Source organism: Drosophila takahashii, unplaced genomic scaffold, assembly GCF_030179915.1.
Source record: "Drosophila takahashii strain IR98-3 E-12201 unplaced genomic scaffold, DtakHiC1v2 scaffold_126, whole genome shotgun sequence".
In the NCBI taxonomy this organism is placed as follows: domain Eukaryota; kingdom Metazoa; phylum Arthropoda; class Insecta; order Diptera; family Drosophilidae; genus Drosophila; species Drosophila takahashii.
The window spans coordinates 56,156-82,082 of NW_027221643.1; the positions used below are offsets into that span (position 1 = coordinate 56,156).

Below are 25,927 nucleotides of genomic sequence, written 5' to 3' on the forward strand. Positions count from 1 at the left end.
TCTTGATCAGGATCCGTCTGTCCGTCTGTCCGTCTGTCCGTCTGTATGTCTGTTTCAATACCGTTTGCGAGCTCAGTTTAAAAGCTAGCGCCTTGAAACTTTCACAGTCGTCCTAAAACATGTGTACGCAGATCAAGTTTGAAAGCCGACCCGATCGGACGTCTATATCCTATAGCTCCCATAGGAACAATCGGATATAGCTTTCACAAAAATGAAGATATTTCGCTCAGTGTAAGAGCTATTGGCATGAATCTTTCCAAATCGTATTTTTTTGTGCGTACCTTGATCAGGGTAAAAGCGCGTGCCGATCGGACGTCTATATCTTATAGCTCCCATAGGAACAATCGGATATCGATTTCACAAAATGAAGATATTTCGCTCAGTGTAAAAGCTATTGACAAGAATCTTTCCAAATCGTATTTTTTTGTGCGTACCTTGATCAGGGTAAAAGCGCGTGCCGATCGGACGTCTATATCTTATAGCTCCCATAGGAACAATAGGGTGAAATCGGTCAAAATTTGTCGTTTTTCAGGATATTTCGCGTTGAATATAAGCTATTCCCATGAAACTTTCCAAATCGTATTTTTTTGTGCGTTCCTTGATCAGGGTAAAAGCGCGTGCCGATCGAACGTCTATATCTCATACTTTTCATATTAACAATAGTTAAATGCTGTGAAAATATCCCTTTTTTTCTATTTTTACATGACATTTTTGCAGTACTAAAGCTGCTGACATGAAAATATGCAAATCTTATTTATTTATGTATACGTTGCTCAGGGTAATAGTTCTTGCTAATCAGACAACTGTATACTAAAGCTGCCGTTTAATAATTAAATTGGTTACATGTAGGAAATATTTTTTTTATATATTATTAAGTTAAGTTTTTTTTATATATTATTACACAAAGTTCCTTTTTTTCGATAGTACAGCGCTGTCCTCCTCGATTCTCATAATTTTTGACCATGAACTTTTTTGAAGGTATAGGTGCTCTCCTCCTCGATTCTCATAAAAGCGTTGTGTATGGGCCATGCATTTAAAACCTGAAGGAATTGTCTCATTTTTTACCATCATAATTGAACTTTTTTTTAATGATCTCGGAAGCTATAAGAGCTAGAGCCTTGTACTTTTAGATTTAGATTCCATTGTTTTCTATTCAGCGCAAGTTTGTTATGCGTATGTGCCACGCCCACTCCAACGCCCACACTCGCTATAAGATTTTGTTATGCGTACGTGCCACGCCCACTCTAAAGCCCACATTCGCTATAGGAGCTAGACTGTTTGCGTTTTAGATTTAGTTTCCTTTGCTTTCTATTCAGCACAAGTTTATTATGCGTGTGTGCCACGCCAACTCTACAGCGCTGTCCTCCTCGTGCGTCCTTGATCAGGGTAAAAGCGCGTGCCGATCGAACGTCTATATCTCATACTTTTCATATTAACAATAGTTAAATGCTGTGAAAATATCCCTTTTTTTCTATTTTTACATGACATTTTTGCAGTACTAAAGCTGCTGACATGAAAATATGCAAATCTTATTTATTTATGTATACGTTGCTCAGGGTAATAGTTCTTGCTAATCAGACAACTGTATACTAAAGCTGCCGTTTAATAATTAAATTGGTTACATGTAGGAAATATTTTTTTTATATATTATTAAGTTAAGTTTTTTTTATATATTATTACACAAAGTTCCTTTTTTTCGATAGTACAGCGCTGTCCTCCTCGATTCTCATAATTTTTGACCATGAACTTTTTTGAAGGTATAGGTGCTCTCCTCCTCGATTCTCATAAAAGCGTTGTGTATGGGCCATGCATTTAAAACCTGAAGGAATTGTCTCATTTTTTACCATCATAATTGAACTTTTTTTTAATGATCTCGGAAGCTATAAGAGCTAGAGCCTTGTACTTTTAGATTTAGATTCCATTGTTTTCTATTCAGCGTAAGTTTGTTATGCGTATGTGCCACGCCCACTCCAACGCCCACACTCGCTATAAGATTTTGTTATGCGTACGTGCCACGCCCACTCTAAAGCCCACATTCGCTATAGGAGCTAGACTGTTTGCGTTTTAGATTTAGTTTCCTTTGCTTTCTATTCAGCACAAGTTTATTATGCGTGTGTGCCACGCCAACTCTACAGCGCTGTCCTCCTCGTGCGTCCTTGATCAGGGTAAAAGCGCGTGCCGATCGAACGTCTATATCTCATACTTTTCATATTAACAATAGTTAAATGCTGTGAAAATATCCCTTTTTTTCTATTTTTACATGACATTTTTGCAGTACTAAAGCTGCTGACATGAAAATATGCAAATCTTATTTATTTATGTATACGTTGCTCAGGGTAATAGTTCTTGCTAATCAGACAACTGTATACTAAAGCTGCCGTTTAATAATTAAATTGGTTACATGTAGGAAATATTTTTATACCCTTGCAGAGGGTATTATAATTTTGGTCAGAAGTTTGTAACGCAGTGAAGGAGACGTTTCCGACCCCATAAAGTATATATATTCTTGATCAGGATCAATAGGGGAGTCGATATAGCCATGTCCGTCTGTCCGTCTGTCCGTCTGTATGTCTGTTTCAATACCGTTTGCGAGCTCAGTTTAAAAGCTAGCGCCTTGAAACTTTCACAGTCGTCCTAAAACATGTGTACGCAGATCAAGTTTGAAAGCCGACCCGATCGGACGTCTATATCCTATAGCTCCCATAGGAACAATCGGATATAGCTTTCACAAAAATGAAGATATTTCGCTCAGTGTAAGAGCTATTGGCATGAATCTTTCCAAATCGTATTTTTTTGTGCGTACCTTGATCAGGGTAAAAGCGCGTGCCGATCGGACGTCTATATCTTATAGCTCCCATAGGAACAATCGGATATCGATTTCACAAAATGAAGATATTTCGCTCAGTGTAAAAGCTATTGACAAGAATCTTTCCAAATCGTATTTTTTTGTGCGTACCTTGATCAGGGTAAAAGCGCGTGCCGATCAGACGTCTATATCTTATAGCTCCCATAGGAACAATAGGGTGAAATCGGTCAAAATTTGTCGTTTTTCAGGATATTTCGCGTTGAATATAAGCTATTCCCATGAAACTTTCCAAATCGTATTTTTTTGTGCGTACCTTGATCAGGGTAAAAGCGCGTGCCGATCGAACGTCTATATCTCATACTTTTCATATTAACAATAGTTAAATGCTGTGAAAATATCCCTTTTTTTCTATTTTTACATGACATTTTTGCAGTACTAAAGCTGCTGACATGAAAATATGCAAATCTTATTTATTTATGTATACGTTGCTCAGGGTAATAGTTCTTGCTAATCAGACAACTGTATACTAAAGCTGCCGTTTAATAATTAAATTGGTTACATGTAGGAAATATTTTTATACCCTTGCAGAGGGTATTATAATTTTGGTCAGAAGTTTGTAACGCAGTGAAGGAGACGTTTCCGACCCCATAAAGTATATATATTCTTGATCAGGATCAATAGGGGAGTCGATATAGCCATGTCCGTCTGTCCGTCTGTCCGTCTGTCCGTCTGTATGTCTGTTTCAATACCGTTTGCGAGCTCAGTTTAAAAGCTAGCGCCTTGAAACTTTCACAGTCGTCCTAAAACATGTGTACGCAGATCAAGTTTGAAAGCCGACCCGATCGGACGTCTATATCCTATAGCTCCCATAGGAACAATCGGATATAGCTTTCACAAAAATGAAGATATTTCGCTCAGTGTAAGAGCTATTGGCATGAATCTTTCCAAATCGTATTTTTTTGTGCGTACCTTGATCAGGGTAAAAGCGCGTGCCGATCGGACGTCTATATCTTATAGCTCCCATAGGAACAATCGGATATCGATTTCACAAAATGAAGATATTTCGCTCAGTGTAAAAGCTATTGACAAGAATCTTTCCAAATCGTATTTTTTTGTGCGTACCTTGATCAGGGTAAAAGCGCGTGCCGATCGGACGTCTATATCTTATAGCTCCCATAGGAACAATAGGGTGAAATCGGTCAAAATTTGTCGTTTTTCAGGATATTTCGCGTTGAATATAAGCTATTCCCATGAAACTTTCCAAATCGTATTTTTTTGTGCGTACCTTGATCAGGGTAAAAGCGCGTGCCGATCGAACGTCTATATCTCATACTTTTCATATTAACAATAGTTAAATGCTGTGAAAATATCCCTTTTTTTCTATTTTTACATGACATTTTTGCAGTACTAAAGCTGCTGACATGAAAATATGCAAATCTTATTTATTTATGTATACGTTGCTCAGGGTAATAGTTCTTGCTAATCAGACAACTGTATACTAAAGCTGCCGTTTAATAATTAAATTGGTTACATGTAGGAAATATTTTTATACCCTTGCAGAGGGTATTATAATTTTGGTCAGAAGTTTGTAACGCAGTGAAGGAGACGTTTCCGACCCCATAAAGTATATATATTCTTGATCAGGATCAATAGGGGAGTCGATATAGCCATGTCCGTCTGTCCGTCTGTCCGTCTGTCCGTCTGTATGTCTGTTTCAATACCGTTTGCGAGCTCAGTTTAAAAGCTAGCGCCTTGAAACTTTCACAGTCGTCCTAAAACATGTGTACGCAGATCAAGTTTGAAAGCCGACCCGATCGGACGTCTATATCCTATAGCTCCCATAGGAACAATCGGATATAGCTTTCACAAAAATGAAGATATTTCGCTCAGTGTAAGAGCTATTGGCATGAATCTTTCCAAATCGTATTTTTTTGTGCGTACCTTGATCAGGGTAAAAGCGCGTGCCGATCGGACGTCTATATCTTATAGCTCCCATAGGAACAATCGGATATCGATTTCACAAAATGAAGATATTTCGCTCAGTGTAAAAGCTATTGACAAGAATCTTTCCAAATCGTATTTTTTTGTGCGTACCTTGATCAGGGTAAAAGCGCGTGCCGATCGGACGTCTATATCTTATAGCTCCCATAGGAACAATAGGGTGAAATCGGTCAAAATTTGTCGTTTTTCAGGATATTTCGCGTTGAATATAAGCTATTCCCATGAAACTTTCCAAATCGTATTTTTTTGTGCGTACCTTGATCAGGGTAAAAGCGCGTGCCGATCGAACGTCTATATCTCATACTTTTCATATTAACAATAGTTAAATGCTGTGAAAATATCCCTTTTTTTCTATTTTTACATGACATTTTTGCAGTACTAAAGCTGCTGACATGAAAATATGCAAATCTTATTTATTTATGTATACGTTGCTCAGGGTAATAGTTCTTGCTAATCAGACAACTGTATACTAAAGCTGCCGTTTAATAATTAAATTGGTTACATGTAGGAAATATTTTTTTTATATATTATTAAGTTAAGTTTTTTTTTATATATTATTACACAAAGTTCCTTTTTTTCGATAGTACAGCGCTGTCCTCCTCGATTCTCATAATTTTTGACCATGAACTTTTTTGAAGGTATAGGTGCTCTCCTCCTCGATTCTCATAAAAGCGTTGTGTATGGGCCATGCATTTAAAACCTGAAGGAATTGTCTCATTTTTTACCATCATAATTGAACTTTTTTTTAATGATCTCGGAAGCTATAAGAGCTAGAGCCTTGTACTTTTAGATTTAGATTCCATTGTTTTCTATTCAGCGCAAGTTTGTTATGCGTATGTGCCACGCCCACTCCAACGCCCACACTCGCTATAAGATTTTGTTATGCGTACGTGCCACGCCCACTCTAAAGCCCACATTCGCTATAGGAGCTAGACTGTTTGCGTTTTAGATTTAGTTTCCTTTGCTTTCTATTCAGCACAAGTTTATTATGCGTGTGTGCCACGCCAACTCTACAGCGCTGTCCTCCTCGTGCGTCCTTGATCAGGGTAAAAGCGCGTGCCGATCGAACGTCTATATCTCATACTTTTCATATTAACAATAGTTAAATGCTGTGAAAATATCCCTTTTTTTCTATTTTTACATGACATTTTTGCAGTACTAAAGCTGCTGACATGAAAATATGCAAATCTTATTTATTTATGTATACGTTGCTCAGGGTAATAGTTCTTGCTAATCAGACAACTGTATACTAAAGCTGCCGTTTAATAATTAAATTGGTTACATGTAGGAAATATTTTTTTTATATATTATTAAGTTAAGTTTTTTTTATATATTATTACACAAAGTTCCTTTTTTTCGATAGTACAGCGCTGTCCTCCTCGATTCTCATAATTTTTGACCATGAACTTTTTTGAAGGTATAGGTGCTCTCCTCCTCGATTCTCATAAAAGCGTTGTGTATGGGCCATGCATTTAAAACCTGAAGGAATTGTCTCATTTTTATACCCTTGCAGAGGGTATTATAATTTTGGTCAGAAGTTTGTAACGCAGTGAAGGAGACGTTTCCGACCCCATAAAGTATATATATTCTTGATCAGGATCAATAGGGGAGTCGATATAGCCATGTCCGTCTGTCCGTCTGTCCGTCTGTATGTCTGTTTCAATACCGTTTGCGAGCTCAGTTTAAAAGCTAGCGCCTTGAAACTTTCACAGTCGTCCTAAAACATGTGTACGCAGATCAAGTTTGAAAGCCGACCCGATCGGACGTCTATATCCTATAGCTCCCATAGGAACAATCGGATATAGCTTTCACAAAAATGAAGATATTTCGCTCAGTGTAAGAGCTATTGGCATGAATCTTTCCAAATCGTATTTTTTTGTGCGTACCTTGATCAGGGTAAAAGCGCGTGCCGATCGGACGTCTATATCTTATAGCTCCCATAGGAACAATCGGATATCGATTTCACAAAATGAAGATATTTCGCTCAGTGTAAAAGCTATTGACAAGAATCTTTCCAAATCGTATTTTTTTGTGCGTACCTTGATCAGGGTAAAAGCGCGTGCCGATCGGACGTCTATATCTTATAGCTCCCATAGGAACAATAGGGTGAAATCGGTCAAAATTTGTCGTTTTTCAGGATATTTCGCGTTGAATATAAGCTATTCCCATGAAACTTTCCAAATCGTATTTTTTTGTGCGTACCTTGATCAGGGTAAAAGCGCGTGCCGATCGAACGTCTATATCTCATACTTTTCATATTAACAATAGTTAAATGCTGTGAAAATATCCCTTTTTTTCTATTTTTACATGACATTTTTGCAGTACTAAAGCTGCTGACATGAAAATATGCAAATCTTATTTATTTATGTATACGTTGCTCAGGGTAATAGTTCTTGCTAATCAGACAACTGTATACTAAAGCTGCCGTTTAATAATTAAATTGGTTACATGTAGGAAATATTTTTTTTATATATTATTAAGTTAAGTTTTTTTTATATATTATTACACAAAGTTCCTTTTTTTCGATAGTACAGCGCTGTCCTCCTCGATTCTCATAATTTTTGACCATGAACTTTTTTGAAGGTATAGGTGCTCTCCTCCTCGATTCTCATAAAAGCGTTGTGTATGGGCCATGCATTTAAAACCTGAAGGAATTGTCTCATTTTTTACCATCATAATTGAACTTTTTTTAATGATCTCGGAAGCTATAAGAGCTAGAGCCTTGTACTTTTAGATTTAGATTCCATTGTTTTCTATTCAGCGCAAGTTTGTTATGCGTATGTGCCACGCCCACTCCAACGCCCACACTCGCTATAAGATTTTGTTATGCGTACGTGCCACGCCCACTCTAAAGCCCACATTCGCTATAGGAGCTAGACTGTTTGCGTTTTAGATTTAGTTTCCTTTGCTTTCTATTCAGCACAAGTTTATTATGCGTGTGTGCCACGCCAACTCTACAGCGCTGTCCTCCTCGTGCGTCCTTGATCAGGGTAAAAGCGCGTGCCGATCGAACGTCTATATCTCATACTTTTCATATTAACAATAGTTAAATGCTGTGAAAATATCCCTTTTTTTCTATTTTTACATGACATTTTTGCAGTACTAAAGCTGCTGACATGAAAATATGCAAATCTTATTTATTTATGTATACGTTGCTCAGGGTAATAGTTCTTGCTAATCAGACAACTGTATACTAAAGCTGCCGTTTAATAATTAAATTGGTTACATGTAGGAAATATTTTTATACCCGTTACTCGTAGAGTAAAAGGGTATATTGTATTCGTGCAAAAGTATGTAACAGGTAGAAGGAAGCGTTTCCGACCCCATAAAGTATATATATTCTTGATCAGGATCACTAGCCGAGTCGATCTAGCCATGTCCGTCTGTCCGTCTGTCCGTCTGTCTGTCTGTCTGTCTGTCTGTCTGTCTGTCTGTCTGTCCGTCTGTCCGTATGAACGCTGAGATCTCGGAAACTATAGAAGCTAGAAGATTGGCATTTTGCATGCAGATTCTAGGAATTCCTACGCAGCGCAAGTTTGTTTCAAAATGGTGCCACGCCCCCTCTAACGCCCACCATCGCTTATATACGATTTTAAAAATTTTAATATTTTGGAAAAGTAAAAATGCAGTTTTATTGTGTTTATCAATACCTATCGAAATGTAGAAGAAATTTTTCAAATCGGACCATTCGTTAAAAAGTTATGCGTGATCAACGTTTTCTATCTCTATCTCCATCTCCCTCGCACTCCCTTTACCTGAGTAACGGGTATCTGATAGTCGGGGCATCCGACTATAACGTTCCCTCTTGTTTTTATATATTATTAAGTTAAGTTTTTTTTATATATTATTACACAAAGTTCCTTTTTTTCGATAGTACAGCGCTGTCCTCCTCGATTCTCATAATTTTTGACCACGAACTTTTTTGAAGGTATAGGTGTTTGTCGTTTTTCAGGATATTTCGCGTTGAATATAAGCTATTCCCATGAAACTTTCCAAATCGTATTTTTTTGTGCGTACCTTGATCAGGGTAAAAGCGCGTGCCGATCGAACGTCTATATCTCATACTTTTCATATTAACAATAGTTAAATGCTGTGAAAATATCCCTTTTTTTCTATTTTTACATGACATTTTTGCAGTACTAAAGCTGCTGACATGAAAATATGCAAATCTTATTTATTTATGTATACGTTGCTCAGGGTAATAGTTCTTGCTAATCAGACAACTGTATACTAAAGCTGCCGTTTAATAATTAAATTGGTTACATGTAGGAAATATTTTTTTTATATATTATTAAGTTAAGTTTTTTTTTATATATTATTACACAAAGTTCCTTTTTTTCGATAGTACAGCGCTGTCCTCCTCGATTCTCATAATTTTTGACCATGAACTTTTTTGAAGGTATAGGTGCTCTCCTCCTCGATTCTCATAAAAGCGTTGTGTATGGGCCATGCATTTAAAACCTGAAGGAATTGTCTCATTTTTTACCATCATAATTGAACTTTTTTTTAATGATCTCGGAAGCTATAAGAGCTAGAGCCTTGTACTTTTAGATTTAGATTCCATTGTTTTCTATTCAGCGCAAGTTTGTTATGCGTATGTGCCACGCCCACTCCAACGCCCACACTCGCTATAAGATTTTGTTATGCGTACGTGCCACGCCCACTCTAAAGCCCACATTCGCTATAGGAGCTAGACTGTTTGCGTTTTAGATTTAGTTTCCTTTGCTTTCTATTCAGCACAAGTTTATTATGCGTGTGTGCCACGCCAACTCTACAGCGCTGTCCTCCTCGTGCGTCCTTGATCAGGGTAAAAGCGCGTGCCGATCGAACGTCTATATCTCATACTTTTCATATTAACAATAGTTAAATGCTGTGAAAATATCCCTTTTTTTCTATTTTTACATGACATTTTTGCAGTACTAAAGCTGCTGACATGAAAATATGCAAATCTTATTTATTTATGTATACGTTGCTCAGGGTAATAGTTCTTGCTAATCAGACAACTGTATACTAAAGCTGCCGTTTAATAATTAAATTGGTTACATGTAGGAAATATTTTTTTTATATATTATTAAGTTAAGTTTTTTTTATATATTATTACACAAAGTTCCTTTTTTTCGATAGTACAGCGCTGTCCTCCTCGATTCTCATAATTTTTGACCATGAACTTTTTTGAAGGTATAGGTGCTCTCCTCCTCGATTCTCATAAAAGCGTTGTGTATGGGCCATGCATTTAAAACCTGAAGGAATTGTCTCATTTTTATACCCTTGCAGAGGGTATTATAATTTTGGTCAGAAGTTTGTAACGCAGTGAAGGAGACGTTTCCGACCCCATAAAGTATATATATTCTTGATCAGGATCAATAGGGGAGTCGATATAGCCATGTCCGTCTGTCCGTCTGTATGTCTGTTTCAATACCGTTTGCGAGCTCAGTTTAAAAGCTAGCGCCTTGAAACTTTCACAGTCGTCCTAAAACATGTGTACGCAGATCAAGTTTGAAAGCCGACCCGATCGGACGTCTATATCCTATAGCTCCCATAGGAACAATCGGATATAGCTTTCACAAAAATGAAGATATTTCGCTCAGTGTAAGAGCTATTGGCATGAATCTTTCCAAATCGTATTTTTTTGTGCGTACCTTGATCAGGGTAAAAGCGCGTGCCGATCGGACGTCTATATCTTATAGCTCCCATAGGAACAATCGGATATCGATTTCACAAAATGAAGATATTTCGCTCAGTGTAAAAGCTATTGACAAGAATCTTTCCAAATCGTATTTTTTTGTGCGTACCTTGATCAGGGTAAAAGCGCGTGCCGATCGGACGTCTATATCTTATAGCTCCCATAGGAACAATAGGGTGAAATCGGTCAAAATTTGTCGTTTTTCAGGATATTTCGCGTTGAATATAAGCTATTCCCATGAAACTTTCCAAATCGTATTTTTTTGTGCGTACCTTGATCAGGGTAAAAGCGCGTGCCGATCGAACGTCTATATCTCATACTTTTCATATTAACAATAGTTAAATGCTGTGAAAATATCCCTTTTTTTCTATTTTTACATGACATTTTTGCAGTACTAAAGCTGCTGACATGAAAATATGCAAATCTTATTTATTTATGTATACGTTGCTCAGGGTAATAGTTCTTGCTAATCAGACAACTGTATACTAAAGCTGCCGTTTAATAATTAAATTGGTTACATGTAGGAAATATTTTTTTTATATATTATTAAGTTAAGTTTTTTTTATATATTATTACACAAAGTTCCTTTTTTTCGATAGTACAGCGCTGTCCTCCTCGATTCTCATAATTTTTGACCATGAACTTTTTTGAAGGTATAGGTGCTCTCCTCCTCGATTCTCATAAAAGCGTTGTGTATGGGCCATGCATTTAAAACCTGAAGGAATTGTCTCATTTTTATACCCTTGCAGAGGGTATTATAATTTTGGTCAGAAGTTTGTAACGCAGTGAAGGAGACGTTTCCGACCCCATAAAGTATATATATTCTTGATCAGGATCAATAGGGGAGTCGATATAGCCATGTCCGTCTGTCCGTCTGTCCGTCTGTCCGTCTGTATGTCTGTTTCAATACCGTTTGCGAGCTCAGTTTAAAAGCTAGCGCCTTGAAACTTTCACAGTCGTCCTAAAACATGTGTACGCAGATCAAGTTTGAAAGCCGACCCGATCGGACGTCTATATCCTATAGCTCCCATAGGAACAATCGGATATAGCTTTCACAAAAATGAAGATATTTCGCTCAGTGTAAGAGCTATTGGCATGAATCTTTCCAAATCGTATTTTTTTGTGCGTACCTTGATCAGGGTAAAAGCGCGTGCCGATCGGACGTCTATATCTTATAGCTCCCATAGGAACAATCGGATATCGATTTCACAAAATGAAGATATTTCGCTCAGTGTAAAAGCTATTGACAAGAATCTTTCCAAATCGTATTTTTTTGTGCGTACCTTGATCAGGGTAAAAGCGCGTGCCGATCGGACGTCTATATCTTATAGCTCCCATAGGAACAATAGGGTGAAATCGGTCAAAATTTGTCGTTTTTCAGGATATTTCGCGTTGAATATAAGCTATTCCCATGAAACTTTCCAAATCGTATTTTTTTGTGCGTACCTTGATCAGGGTAAAAGCGCGTGCCGATCGAACGTCTATATCTCATACTTTTCATATTAACAATAGTTAAATGCTGTGAAAATATCCCTTTTTTTCTATTTTTACATGACATTTTTGCAGTACTAAAGCTGCTGACATGAAAATATGCAAATCTTATTTATTTATGTATACGTTGCTCAGGGTAATAGTTCTTGCTAATCAGACAACTGTATACTAAAGCTGCCGTTTAATAATTAAATTGGTTACATGTAGGAAATATTTTTTTTATATATTATTAAGTTAAGTTTTTTTTTATATATTATTACACAAAGTTCCTTTTTTTCGATAGTACAGCGCTGTCCTCCTCGATTCTCATAATTTTTGACCATGAACTTTTTTGAAGGTATAGGTGCTCTCCTCCTCGATTCTCATAAAAGCGTTGTGTATGGGCCATGCATTTAAAACCTGAAGGAATTGTCTCATTTTTTACCATCATAATTGAACTTTTTTTTAATGATCTCGGAAGCTATAAGAGCTAGAGCCTTGTACTTTTAGATTTAGATTCCATTGTTTTCTATTCAGCGCAAGTTTGTTATGCGTATGTGCCACGCCCACTCCAACGCCCACACTCGCTATAAGATTTTGTTATGCGTACGTGCCACGCCCACTCTAAAGCCCACATTCGCTATAGGAGCTAGACTGTTTGCGTTTTAGATTTAGTTTCCTTTGCTTTCTATTCAGCACAAGTTTATTATGCGTGTGTGCCACGCCAACTCTACAGCGCTGTCCTCCTCGTGCGTCCTTGATCAGGGTAAAAGCGCGTGCCGATCGAACGTCTATATCTCATACTTTTCATATTAACAATAGTTAAATGCTGTGAAAATATCCCTTTTTTTCTATTTTTACATGACATTTTTGCAGTACTAAAGCTGCTGACATGAAAATATGCAAATCTTATTTATTTATGTATACGTTGCTCAGGGTAATAGTTCTTGCTAATCAGACAACTGTATACTAAAGCTGCCGTTTAATAATTAAATTGGTTACATGTAGGAAATATTTTTTTTTATATATTATTAAGTTAAGTTTTTATACCCTTGCAGAGGGTATTATAATTTTGGTCAGAAGTTTGTAACGCAGTGAAGGAGACGTTTCCGACCCCATAAAGTATATATATTCTTGATCAGGATCAATAGGGGAGTCGATATAGCCATGTCCGTCTGTCCGTCTGTCCGTCTGTCCGTCTGTATGTCTGTTTCAATACCGTTTGCGAGCTCAGTTTAAAATCTAGCGCCTTGAAACTTTCACAGTCGTCCTAAAACATGTGTACGCAGATCAAGTTTGAAAGCCGACCCGATCGGACGTCTATATCCTATAGCTCCCATAGGAACAATCGGATATAGCTTTCACAAAAATGAAGATATTTCGCTCAGTGTAAGAGCTATTGGCATGAATCTTTCCAAATCGTATTTTTTTGTGCGTACCTTGATCAGGGTAAAAGCGCGTGCCGATCGGACGTCTATATCTTATAGCTCCCATAGGAACAATCGGATATCGATTTCACAAAATGAAGATATTTCGCTCAGTGTAAAAGCTATTGACAAGAATCTTTCCAAATCGTATTTTTTTGTGCGTACCTTGATCAGGGTAAAAGCGCGTGCCGATCGGACGTCTATATCTTATAGCTCCCATAGGAACAATCGGATATAGCTTTCACAAAAATGAAGATATTTCGCTCAGTGTAAGAGCTATTGGCATGAATCTTTCCAAATCGTATTTTTTTGTGCGTACCTTGATCAGGGTAAAAGCGCGTGCCGATCGGACGTCTATATCTTATAGCTCCCATAGGAACTATCGGATATCGATTTCACAAAATGAAGATATTTCGCTCAGTGTAAAAGCTATTGACAAGAATCTTTCCAAATCGTATTTTTTTGTGCGTACCTTGATCAGGGTAAAAGCGCGTGCCGATCGGACGTCTATATCTTATAGCTCCCATAGGAACAATAGGGTGAAATCGGTCAAAATTTGTCGTTTTTCAGGATATTTCGCGTTGAATATAAGCTATTCCCATGAAAATTTCCAAATCGTATTTTTTTGTGCGTACCTTGATCAGGGTAAAAGCGCGTGCCGATCGAACGTCTATATCTCATACTTTTCATATTAACAATAGTTAAATGCTGTGAAAATATCCCTTTTTTTCTATTTTTACATGACATTTTTGCAGTACTAAAGCTGCTGACATGAAAATATGCAAATCTTATTTATTTATGTATACGTTGCTCAGGGTAATAGTTCTTGCTAATCAGACAACTGTATACTAAAGCTGCCGTTTAATAATTAAATTGGTTACATGTAGGAAATATTTTTTTTATATATTATTAAGTTAAGTTTTTTTTATATATTATTACACAAAGTTCCTTTTTTTCGATAGTACAGCGCTGTCCTCCTCGATTCTCATAATTTTTGACCATGAACTTTTTTGAAGGTATAGGTGCTCTCCTCCTCGATTCTCATAAAAGCGTTGTGTATGGGCCATGCATTTAAAACCTGAAGGAATTGTCTCATTTTTTACCATCATAATTGAACTTTTTTTTAATGATCTCGGAAGCTATAAGAGCTAGAGCCTTGTACTTTTAGATTTAGATTCCATTGTTTTCTATTCAGCGCAAGTTTGTTATGCGTATGTGCCACGCCCACTCCAACGCCCACACTCGCTATAAGATTTTGTTATGCGTACGTGCCACGCCCACTCTAAAGCCCACATTCGCTATAGGAGCTAGACTGTTTGCGTTTTAGATTTAGTTTCCTTTGCTTTCTATTCAGCACAAGTTTATTATGCGTGTGTGCCACGCCAACTCTACAGCGCTGTCCTCCTCGTGCGTCCTTGATCAGGGTAAAAGCGCGTGCCGATCGAACGTCTATATCTCATACTTTTCATATTAACAATAGTTAAATGCTGTGAAAATATCCCTTTTTTTCTATTTTTACATGACATTTTTGCAGTACTAAAGCTGCTGACATGAAAATATGCAAATCTTATTTATTTATGTATACGTTGCTCAGGGTAATAGTTCTTGCTAATCAGACAACTGTATACTAAAGCTGCCGTTTAATAATTAAATTGGTTACATGTAGGAAATATTTTTATACCCGTTACTCGTAGAGTAAAAGGGTATATTGTATTCGTGCAAAAGTATGTAACAGGTAGAAGGAAGCGTTTCCGACCCCATAAAGTATATATATTCTTGATCAGGATCACTAGCCGAGTCGATCTAGCCATGTCCGTCTGTCCGTCTGTCTGTCTGTCTGTCTGTCTGTCTGTCTGTCTGTCTGTCTGTCCGTCTGTCCGTATGAACGCTGAGATCTCGGAAACTATAGAAGCTAGAAGATTGGCATTTTGCATGCAGATTCTAGGAATTCCTACGCAGCGCAAGTTTGTTTCAAAATGGTGCCACGCCCCCTCTAACGCCCACCATCGCTTATATACGATTTTAAAAATTTTAATATTTTGGAAAAGTAAAAATGCAGTTTTATTGTGTTTATCAATACCTATCGAAATGTAGAAGAAATTTTTCAAATCGGACCATTCGTTAAAAAGTTATGCGTGATCAACGTTTTCTATCTCTATCTCCATCTCCCTCGCACTCCCTTTACCTGAGTAACGGGTATCTGATAGTCGGGGCATCCGACTATAACGTTCCCTCTTGTTTTTATATATTATTAAGTTAAGTTTTTTTTATATATTATTACACAAAGTTCCTTTTTTTCGATAGTACAGCGCTGTCCTCCTCGATTCTCATAATTTTTGACCATGAACTTTTTTGAAGGTATAGGTGCTCTCCTCCTCGATTCTCATAAAAGCGTTGTGTATGGGCCATGCATTTAAAACCTGAAGGAATTGTCTCATTTTTTACCATCATAATTGAACTTTTTTTTAATGATCTCGGAAGCTATAAGAGCTAGAGCCTTGTACTTTTAGATTTAGATTCCATTGTTTTCTATTCAGCGCAAGTTTGTTATGCGTATGTGCCACGCCCACTCCAACGCCCACACTCGCTATAAGATTTTGTTATGCGTACGTGCCACGCCCACTCTAAAGCCCACATTCGCTATAGGAGCTAGACTGTTTGCGTTTTAGATTTAGTTTCCTTTGCTTTCTATTCAGCGCAAGTTTATTATGCGTGTGTGCCACGCCAACTCTACAGCGCTGTCCTCCTCGTGCGTACCTTGATCAGGGTAAAAGCGCGTGCCGATCGAACGTCTATATCTCATACTTTTCATATTAACAATAGTTAAATGCTGTGAAAATATCCCTTTTTTTCTATTTTTACATGACATTTTTGCAGTACTAAAGCTGCTGACATGAAAATATGCAAATCTTATTTATTTATGTATACGTTGCTCAGGGTAATAGTTCTTGCTAATCAGACAACTGTATACTAAAGCTGCCGTTTAATAATTAAATTGGTTACATGTAGGAAATATTTTTTTTTATATATTATTAAGTTAAGTTTTTATACCCTTGCAGAGGGTATTATAATTTTGGTCAGAAGTTTGTAACGCAGTGAAGGAGACGTTTCCGACCCCATAAAGTATATATATTCTTGATCAGGATCAATAGGGGAGTCGATATAGCCATGTCCGTCTGTCCGTCTGTCCGTCTGTCCGTCTGTATGTCTGTTTCAATACCGTTTGCGAGCTCAGTTTAAAATCTAGCGCCTTGAAACTTTCACAGTCGTCCTAAAACATGTGTACGCAGATCAAGTTTGAAAGCCGACCCGATCGGACGTCTATATCCTATAGCTCCCATAGGAACAATCGGATATAGCTTTCACAAAAATGAAGATATTTCGCTCAGTGTAAGAGCTATTGGCATGAATCTTTCCAAATCGTATTTTTTTGTGCGTACCTTGATCAGGGTAAAAGCGCGTGCCGATCGGACGTCTATATCTTATAGCTCCCATAGGAACAATCGGATATCGATTTCACAAAATGAAGATATTTCGCTCAGTGTAAAAGCTATTGACAAGAATCTTTCCAAATCGTATTTTTTTGTGCGTACCTTGATCAGGGTAAAAGCGCGTGCCGATCGGACGTCTATATCTTATAGCTCCCATAGGAACAATCGGATATAGCTTTCACAAAAATGAAGATATTTCGCTCAGTGTAAGAGCTATTGGCATGAATCTTTCCAAATCGTATTTTTTTGTGCGTACCTTGATCAGGGTAAAAGCGCGTGCCGATCGGACGTCTATATCTTATAGCTCCCATAGGAACAATCGGATATCGATTTCACAAAATGAAGATATTTCGCTCAGTGTAAAAGCTATTGACAAGAATCTTTCCAAATCGTATTTTTTTGTGCGTACCTTGATCAGGGTAAAAGCGCGTGCCGATCGGACGTCTATATCTTATAGCTCCCATAGGAACAATAGGGTGAAATCGGTCAAAATTTGTCGTTTTTCAGGATATTTCGCGTTGAATATAAGCTATTCCCATGAAAATTTCCAAATCGTATTTTTTTGTGCGTACCTTGATCAGGGTAAAAGCGCGTGCCGATCGAACGTCTATATCTCATACTTTTCATATTAACAATAGTTAAATGCTGTGAAAATATCCCTTTTTTTCTATTTTTACATGACATTTTTGCAGTACTAAAGCTGCTGACATGAAAATATGCAAATCTTATTTATTTATGTATACGTTGCTCAGGGTAATAGTTCTTGCTAATCAGACAACTGTATACTAAAGCTGCCGTTTAATAATTAAATTGGTTACATGTAGGAAATATTTTTTTTATATATTATTAAGTTAAGTTTTTTTTATATATTATTACACAAAGTTCCTTTTTTTCGATAGTACAGCGCTGTCCTCCTCGATTCTCATAATTTTTGACCATGAACTTTTTTGAAGGTATAGGTGCTCTCCTCCTCGATTCTCATAAAAGCGTTGTGTATGGGCCATGCATTTAAAACCTGAAGGAATTGTCTCATTTTTTACCATCATAATTGAACTTTTTTTTAATGATCTCGGAAGCTATAAGAGCTAGAGCCTTGTACTTTTAGATTTAGATTCCATTGTTTTCTATTCAGCGCAAGTTTGTTATGCGTATGTGCCACGCCCACTCCAACGCCCACACTCGCTATAAGATTTTGTTATGCGTACGTGCCACGCCCACTCTAAAGCCCACATTCGCTATAGGAGCTAGACTGTTTGCGTTTTAGATTTAGTTTCCTTTGCTTTCTATTCAGCACAAGTTTATTATGCGTGTGTGCCACGCCAACTCTACAGCGCTGTCCTCCTCGTGCGTCCTTGATCAGGGTAAAAGCGCGTGCCGATCGAACGTCTATATCTCATACTTTTCATATTAACAATAGTTAAATGCTGTGAAAATATCCCTTTTTTTCTATTTTTACATGACATTTTTGCAGTACTAAAGCTGCTGACATGAAAATATGCAAATCTTATTTATTTATGTATACGTTGCTCAGGGTAATAGTTCTTGCTAATCAGACAACTGTATACTAAAGCTGCCGTTTAATAATTAAATTGGTTACATGTAGGAAATATTTTTATACCCTTGCAGAGGGTATTATAATTTTGGTCAGAAGTTTGTAACGCAGTGAAGGAGACGTTTCCGACCCCATAAAGTATATATATTCTTGATCAGGATCAATAGGGGAGTCGATATAGCCATGTCCGTCTGTCCGTCTGTCCGTCTGTCCGTCTGTATGTCTGTTTCAATACCGTTTGCGAGCTCAGTTTAAAACATGTGTACGCAGATCAAGTTTGAAAGCCGACCCGATCGGACGTCTATATCCTATAGCTCCCATAGGAACAATCGGATATAGCTTTCACAAAAATGAAGATATTTCGCTCAGTGTAAGAGCTATTGGCATGAATCTTTCCAAATCGTATTTTTTTGTGCGTACCTTGATCAGGGTAAAAGCGCGTGCCGATCGGACGTCTATATCTTATAGCTCCCATAGGAACAATCGGATATCGATTTCACAAAATGAAGATATTTCGCTCAGTGTAAAAGCTATTGACAAGAATCTTTCCAAATCGTATTTTTTTGTGCGTACCTTGATCAGGGTAAAAGCGCGTGCCGATCGGACGTCTATATCTTATAGCTCCCATAGGAACAATAGGGTGAAATCGGTCAAAATTTGTCGTTTTTCAGGATATTTCGCGTTGAATATAAGCTATTCCCATGAAACTTTCCAAATCGTATTTTTTTGTGCGTACCTTGATCAGGGTAAAAGCGCGTGCCGATCGAACGTCTATATCTCATACTTTTCATATTAACAATAGTTAAATGCTGTGAAAATATCCCTTTTTTTCTATTTTTACATGACATTTTTGCAGTACTAAAGCTGCTGACATGAAAATATGCAAATCTTATTTATTTATGTATACGTTGCTCAGGGTAATAGTTCTTGCTAATCAGACAACTGTATACTAAAGCTGCCGTTTAATAATTAAATTGGTTACATGTAGGAAATATTTTTTTTATATATTATTAAGTTAAGTTTTTTTTATATATTATTACACAAAGTTCCTTTTTTTCGATAGTACAGCGCTGTCCTCCTCGATTCTCATAATTTTTGACCATGAACTTTTTTGAAGGTATAGGTGCTCTCCTCCTCGATTCTCATAAAAGCGTTGTGTATGGGCCATGCATTTAAAACCTGAAGGAATTGTCTCATTTTTTACCATCATAATTGAACTTTTTTTTAATGATCTCGGAAGCTATAAGAGCTAGAGCCTTGTACTTTTAGATTTAGATTCCATTGTTTTCTATTCAGCGCAAGTTTGTTATGCGTATGTGCCACGCCCACTCCAACGCCCACACTCGCTATAAGATTTTGTTATGCGTACGTGCCACGCCCACTCTAAAGCCCACATTCGCTATAGGAGCTAGACTGTTTGCGTTTTAGATTTAGTTTCCTTTGCTTTCTATTCAGCACAAGTTTATTATGCGTGTGTGCCACGCCAACTCTACAGCGCTGTCCTCCTCGTGCGTCCTTGATCAGGGTAAAAGCGCGTGCCGATCGAACGTCTATATCTCATACTTTTCATATTAACAATAGTTAAATGCTGTGAAAATATCCCTTTTTTTCTATTTTTACATGACATTTTTGCAGTACTAAAGCTGCTGACATGAAAATATGCAAATCTTATTTATTTATGTATACGTTGCTCAGGGTAATAGTTCTTGCTAATCAGACAACTGTATACTAAAGCTGCCGTTTAATAATTAAATTGGTTACATGTAGGAAATATTTTTATACCCTTGCAGAGGGTATTATAATTTTGGTCAGAAGTTTGTAACGCAGTGAAGGAGACGTTTCCGACCCCATAAAGTATATATATTCTTGATCAGGATCAATAGGGGAGTCGATATAGCCATGTCCGTCTGTCCGTCTGTCCGTCTGTCCGTCTGTATGTCTGTTTCAATACCGTTTGCGAGCTCAGTTTAAAAGCTAGCGCCTTGAAACTTTCACAGTCGTCCTAAAACATGTGTACGCAGATCAAGTTTGAAAGCCGACCCGATCGGACGTCTATATCCTATAGCTCCCATAGGAACAATCGGATATAGCTTTCACAAAAATGAAGATATTTCGCTCAGTGTAAGAGCTATTGGCATGAATCTTTCCAAATCGTATTTTTTTGTGCGTACCTTGATCAGGGTAAAAGCGCGTGCCGATCGGACGTCTATATCTTATAGCTCCCATAGGAACAATCGGATATCGATTTCACAAAATGAAGATATTTCGCTCAGTGTAAAAGCTATTGACAAGAATCTTTCCAAATCGTATTTTTTTGTGCGTACCTTGATCAGGGTAAAAGCGCGTGCCGATCGGACGTCTATATCTTATAGCTCCCATAGGAACAATAGGGTGAAATCGGTCAAAATTTGTCGTTTTTCAGGATATTTCGCGTTGAATATAAGCTATTCCCATGAAACTTTCCAAATCGTATTTTTTTGTGCGTACCTTGATCAGGGTAAAAGCGCGTGCCGATCGAACGTCTATATCTCATACTTTTCATATTAACAATAGTTAAATGCTGTGAAAATATCCCTTTTTTTCTATTTTTACATGACATTTTTGCAGTACTAAAGCTGCTGACATGAAAATATGCAAATCTTATTTATTTATGTATACGTTGCTCAGGGTAATAGTTCTTGCTAATCAGACAACTGTATACTAAAGCTGCCGTTTAATAATTAAATTGGTTACATGTAGGAAATATTTTTATACCCTTGCAGAGGGTATTATAATTTTGGTCAGAAGTTTGTAACGCAGTGAAGGAGACGTTTCCGACCCCATAAAGTATATATATTCTTGATCAGGATCAATAGGGGAGTCGATATAGCCATGTCCGTCTGTCCGTCTGTCCGTCTGTCCGTCTGTCCGTCTGTATGTCTGTTTCAATACCGTTTGCGAGCTCAGTTTAAAAGCTAGCGCCTTGAAACTTTCACAGTCGTCCTAAAACATGTGTACGCAGATCAAGTTTGAAAGCCGACCCGATCGGACGTCTATATCCTATAGCTCCCATAGGAACAATCGGATATAGCTTTCACAAAAATGAAGATATTTCGCTCAGTGTAAGAGCTATTGGCATGAATCTTTCCAAATCGTATTTTTTTGTGCGTACCTTGATCAGGGTAAAAGCGCGTGCCGATCGGACGTCTATATCTTATAGCTCCCATAGGAACAATCGGATATCGATTTCACAAAATGAAGATATTTCGCTCAGTGTAAAAGCTATTGACAAGAATCTTTCCAAATCGTATTTTTTTGTGCGTACCTTGATCAGGGTAAAAGCGCGTGCCGATCGGACGTCTATATCTTATAGCTCCCATAGGAACAATAGGGTGAAATCGGTCAAAATTTGTCGTTTTTCAGGATATTTCGCGTTGAATATAAGCTATTCCCATGAAACTTTCCAAATCGTATTTTTTTGTGCGTACCTTGATCAGGGTAAAAGCGCGTGCCGATCGAACGTCTATATCTCATACTTTTCATATTAACAATAGTTAAATGCTGTGAAAATATCCCTTTTTTTCTATTTTTACATGACATTTTTGCAGTACTAAAGCTGCTGACATGAAAATATGCAAATCTTATTTATTTATGTATACGTTGCTCAGGGTAATAGTTCTTGCTAATCAGACAACTGTATACTAAAGCTGCCGTTTAATAATTAAATTGGTTACATGTAGGAAATATTTTTATACCCTTGCAGAGGGTATTATAATTTTGGTCAGAAGTTTGTAACGCAGTGAAGGAGACGTTTCCGACCCCATAAAGTATATATATTCTTGATCAGGATCAATAGGGGAGTCGATATAGCCATGTCCGTCTGTCCGTCTGTCCGTCTGTCCGTCTGTATGTCTGTTTCAATACCGTTTGCGAGCTCAGTTTAAAAGCTAGCGCCTTGAAACTTTCACAGTCGTCCTAAAACATGTGTACGCAGATCAAGTTTGAAAGCCGACCCGATCGGACGTCTATATCCTATAGCTCCCATAGGAACAATCGGATATAGCTTTCACAAAAATGAATATATTTCGCTCAGTGTAAGAGCTATTGGCATGAATCTTTCCAAATCGTATTTTTTTGTGCGTACCTTGATCAGGGTAAAAGCGCGTGTCGATCGGACGTCTATATCTTATAGCTCCCATAGGAACAATCGGATATCGATTTCACAAAATGAAGATATTTCGCTCAGTGTAAAAGCTATTGACAAGAATCTTTCCAAATCGTATTTTTTTGTGCGTACCTTGATCAGGGTAAAAGCGCGTGCCGATCGGACGTCTATATCTTATAGCTCCCATAGGAACAATAGGGTGAAATCGGTCAAAATTTGTCGTTTTTCAGGATATTTCGCGTTGAATATAAGCTATTCCCATGAAACTTTCCAAATCGTATTTTTTTGTGCGTACCTTGATCAGGGTAAAAGCGCGTGCCGATCGAACGTCTATATCTCATACTTTTCATATTAACAATAGTTAAATGCTGTGAAAATATCCATTTTTTTCCATTTTTACATGACATTTTTGCAGTACTAAAGCTGCTGACATGAAAATATGCAAATCTTATTTATTTATGTATACGTTGCTCAGGGTAATAGTTCTTGCTAATCAGACAACTGTATACTAAAGCTGCCGTTTAATAATTAAATTGGTTACATGTAGGAAATATTTTTATACCCTTGCAGAGGGTATTATAATTTTGGTCAGAAGTTTGTAACGCAGTGAAGGAGACGTTTCCGACCCCATAAAGTATATATATTCTTGATCAGGATCAATAGGGGAGTCGATATAGCCATGTCCGTCTGTCCGTCTGTCCGTCTGTCCGTCTGTCCGTCTGTATGTCTGTTTCAATACCGTTTGCGAGCTCAGTTTAAAAGCTAGCGCCTTGAAACTTTCACAGTCGTCCTAAAACATGTGTACGCAGATCAAGTTTGAAAGCCGACCCGATCGGACGTCTATATCCTATAGCTCCCATAGGAACAATCGGATATAGCTTTCACAAAAATGAAGATATTTCGCTCAGTGTAAGAGCTATTGGCATGAATCTTTCCAAATCGTATTTTTTTGTGCGTACCTTGATCAGGGTAAAAGCGCGTGCCGATCGGACGTCTATATCTTATAGCTCCCATAGGAACAATCGGATATCGATTTCACAAAATGAAGATATTTCGCTCAGTGTAAAAGCTATTGACAAGAATCTTTCCAAATCGTATTTTTTTGTGCGTACCTTGATCAGGGTAAAAGCGCGTGCCGATCGGACGTCTATATCTTATAGCTCCCATAGGAACAATAGGGTGAAATCGGTCAAAATTTGTCGTTTTTCAGGATATTTCGCGTTGAATATAAGCTATTCCCATGAAACTTTCCAAATCGTATTTTTTTGTGCGTACCTTGATCAGGGTAAAAGCGCGTGCCGATCGAACGTCTATATCTCATACTTTTCATATTAACAATAGTTAAATGCTGTGAAAATATCCCTTTTTTTCTATTTTTACATGACATTTTTGCAGTACTAAAGCTGCTGACATGAAAATATGCAAATCTTATTTATTTATGTATACGTTGCTCAGGGTAATAGTTCTTGCTAATCAGACAACTGTATACTAAAGCTGCCGATTAATAATTAAATTGGTTACATGTAGGAAATATTTTTTTTATATATTATTAAGTTAAGTTTTTTTTATATATTATTACACAAAGTTCCTTTTTTTCGATAGTACAGCGCTGTCCTCCTCGATTCTCATAATTTTTGACCATGAACTTTTTTGAAGGTATAGGTGCTCTCCTCCTCGATTCTCATAAAAGCGTTGTGTATGGGCCATGCATTTAAAACCTGAAGGAATTGTCTCATTTTTTACCATCATAATTGAACTTTTTTTTAATGATCTCGGAAGCTATAAGAGCTAGAGCCTTGTACTTTTAGATTTAGATTCCATTGTTTTCTATTCAGCGCAAGTTTGTTATGCGTATGTGCCACGCCCACTCCAACGCCCACACTCGCTATAAGATTTTGTTATGCGTACGTGCCACGCCCACTCTAAAGCCCACATTCGCTATAGGAGCTAGACTGTTTGCGTTTTAGATTTAGTTTCCTTTGCTTTCTATTCAGCACAAGTTTATTATGCGTGTGTGCCACGCCAACTCTACAGCGCTGTCCTCCTCGTGCGTCCTTGATCAGGGTAAAAGCGCGTGCCGATCGAACGTCTATATCTCATACTTTTCATATTAACAATAGTTAAATGCTGTGAAAATATCCCTTTTTTTCTATTTTTACATGACATTTTTGCAGTACTAAAGCTGCTGACATGAAAATATGCAAATCTTATTTATTTATGTATACGTTGCTCAGGGTAATAGTTCTTGCTAATCAGACAACTGTATACTAAAGCTGCCGTTTAATAATTAAATTGGTTACATGTAGGAAATATTTTTTTTATATATTATTAAGTTAAGTTTTTATACCCTTGCAGAGGGTATTATAATTTTGGTCAGAAGTTTGTAACGCAGTGAAGGAGACGTTTCCGACCCCATAAAGTATATATATTCTTGATCAGGATCAATAGGGGAGTCGATATAGCCATGTCCGTCTGTCCGTCTGTCCGTCTGTCCGTCTGTATGTCTGTTTCAATACCGTTTGCGAGCTCAGTTTAAAAGCTAGCGCCTTGAAACTTTCACAGTCGTCCTAAAACATGTGTACGCAGATCAAGTTTGAAAGCCGACCCGATCGGACGTCTATATCCTATAGCTCCCATAGGAACAATCGGATATAGCTTTCACAAAAATGAAGATATTTCGCTCAGTGTAAGAGCTATTGGCATGAATCTTTCCAAATCGTATTTTTTTGTGCGTACCTTGATCAGGGTAAAAGCGCGTGCCGATCGGACGTCTATATCTTATAGCTCCCATAGGAACAATCGGATATCGATTTCACAAAATGAAGATATTTCGCTCAGTGTAAAAGCTATTGACAAGAATCTTTCCAAATCGTATTTTTTTGTGCGTACCTTGATCAGGGTAAAAGCGCGTGCCGATCGGACGTCTATATCTTATAGCTCCCATAGGAACAATAGGGTGAAATCGGTCAAAATTTGTCGTTTTTCAGGATATTTCGCGTTGAATATAAGCTATTCCCATGAAACTTTCCAAATCGTATTTTTTTGTGCGTACCTTGATCAGGGTAAAAGCGCGTGCCGATCGAACGTCTATATCTCATACTTTTCATATTAACAATAGTTAAATGCTGTGAAAATATCCCTTTTTTTCTATTTTTACATGACATTTTTGCAGTACTAAAGCTGCTGACATGAAAATATGCAAATCTTATTTATTTATGTATACGTTGCTCAGGGTAATAGTTCTTGCTAATCAGACAACTGTATACTAAAGCTGCCGTTTAATAATTAAATTGGTTACATGTAGGAAATATTTTTTTTATATATTATTAAGTTAAGTTTTTTTTATATATTAT

General features: G+C 37.4%; 1 protein-coding gene across 1 annotated transcript in view; it reads left to right on the plus strand.

Moving 5' to 3' along the window:
- LOC138914128 (apical junction molecule ajm-1-like) overlaps positions 1–25,927 on the plus strand; it is a 51,966-nt gene that overhangs the window by 2,645 nt on the left and 23,394 nt on the right. The window lies entirely within an intron of this gene.